This window comes from Pseudomyrmex gracilis, unplaced genomic scaffold, assembly GCF_002006095.1.
Source record: "Pseudomyrmex gracilis isolate BER0280 unplaced genomic scaffold, ASM200609v1 scaffold_345, whole genome shotgun sequence".
Lineage (NCBI taxonomy): Eukaryota > Metazoa > Arthropoda > Insecta > Hymenoptera > Formicidae > Pseudomyrmex > Pseudomyrmex gracilis.
The window spans coordinates 46,799-48,991 of NW_018020929.1; positions in this window are offsets into that span (position 1 = coordinate 46,799).

The following is a 2,193-nucleotide window of genomic DNA, read 5'->3' on the forward strand; positions in this document are numbered from 1 at the left end:
TTTCTCTCACTCTCTCTCTCTCACACTCTTTCTCGCACTCTTTCTCACTCTCTCTTACTCTCTCCCGCACTCTATAACAGTCTTTTTTCCTCTCCCTCACTCACTTTCTCTCGCACTCTATCTCACTCTCTCACACTCTTTCTCAGTTCCTCTCGCACTCTTTGTCACTCTCTCTTACTCTCTCTCGCACTCTATAACACTCTCTCATACTCTCTCACTCTTTCTCATTTTCCTTCCCATTCTCTCTCACTCTTTCTTGCACTCTCTCTATCTCTCACTATCTCTCGCACTCTTTCTCACTCTTTCTCACTCTCTCTCGCACTCTCTCTCACTTTCTCTCATCTCTCTCGCACTTTTTCTCACTTTCTCTTAGTCTCTTTAATTCTGTCTCGCATTTTCTCTCACTCTCTCTCACTCTCTCTTCCATTCTTCCACTTTTTCTCTTTCTCTCTCACTTTCTCACAGTCTCTCTCGTACTCTTTCTCACTCTCTCTTACTCTCTCTCGCACTCTATAACACACTCTCTCACTTCTCTCACTCTTTCTCATTTTCTATCCTACTCTCTCTTACTCTTTCTCGCATTCTCTCTCACTCTTTCTCGCTCTCTCTGTCTCACTCTTTCTCGCACTCTCTCTCACTCTTTTTTCTACTTCTTCATATTCTCTCTCACTTTCTCTCACTCTCTCTCTTTCTCACACTCTTACATTTTCTCTCTTTCTGTCTCACTCTCTCTCAGTCTTTCTCGCACTCTTTCTCACTTTCTCTTACTCTCTCTCGCATTCTATAACACTTTCTCTCACACTTTCCCACTCTTTCTCTTTTTCTATCTTACTCTCTCTCTCACTCTTTCTCGCACTCTATACACTCTTTTTTCCACTTTTTTTTATTCTCTCTCACTCTTTCACTGTTTCTCGCTCTCTTAAACTTTTTTTTCTTTCTCTCACTCTCTTTCAGTTTTTCTCGCACTCTTTCTCACTCTCTCTTACTTTTTCTCGCACTCTATAAGACACTCTCTCACACTCTCTCACTCTTTCTCATTTTCTATCCTACTCTCTCTCACTCTTTCTCGCATTCTCTTTCACTCTTTTTTACATTTTTTTGTGGTCTCTCTCACTCTCTTTCACTCTCTCCTGCACTCTTTCTCACTTTCTCTTACACTCTCTCCCTCTTTCTCATGTTCTATCCTACTCTCTCTAACTCTTTTCCGCACTCTCTCTCACTTTCTTTTTCACTCTTTCTCACTTTCTTTCACAGTGTAGACGCATGTATATTGCCACCATTTTTTACACCACAAATAAACTGACAGTTCCCCACCACCTAGCTGGTCGTTTTTCCCCACCACCTATCCGGTCGTTTTTCCCTACCACTTAGCTGGTCGTTTTTCCCCACCACGTAGCTGGTCGTTTTTCCCCACCACGTAGCTGGTCGTTTTTCCCCACTACCTACCTGGTCGTTTTTCCCCACCACCTACCTGGTCGTTTTTCCCCACCACCTAGCTGGTCGTTTTTCCCCACCACTTGCCTTTCTAGTCAGAAAACGTGAAAAATTACAAGTCAAAACGTTTTCTGTAAACAGCTTCGAAAACAAGCTTTGGACAAAAAAAAAACACATTAATACTTTTCTTTTCTGCTTTTGTACTTGAATTGATTGAGACTAGAATAATGCCGATCGGTTCAGTCAGTATTAAGATATTGCTGATTGAATTTTCCTCCACTCCTAAAATTCTTCATTTTCGCGTATATAGAGGTACGGTGTGCCTCGCACAGTTCGGGCGCACTGCGCGCGCGTGAACTTGGCGCGAGGCACTACCGTGCCTCTTGATAACATACCGTTCAATAATATACATGTTCGTAACCCATGTATAGTTAAAGTAACTTCTAAATAACTAATAAATGATCAATTATTAAACGAAACACTTAAATTGTAATTAAAATATTTGAAATAACAAGCTTTGACTTTTTTTATAATTACAATGCGTTTCGAAAAAACTTTTTCTGCAGAATGCATTATAAATGGTCGCGGGCGCGTCTGTTTTTAAAAAGAAATTAATATGACTTTTTCTATTACAATACACTATCATGTGACAAACTTCTAACCAGTTGTAAAAGCGATCAAAAGATAAGTTTTTATACATTTCTCTGTAAAATGCTCTTGTAAAATTGATTTTTTTGCATTAATTAAAGTAATTAAATA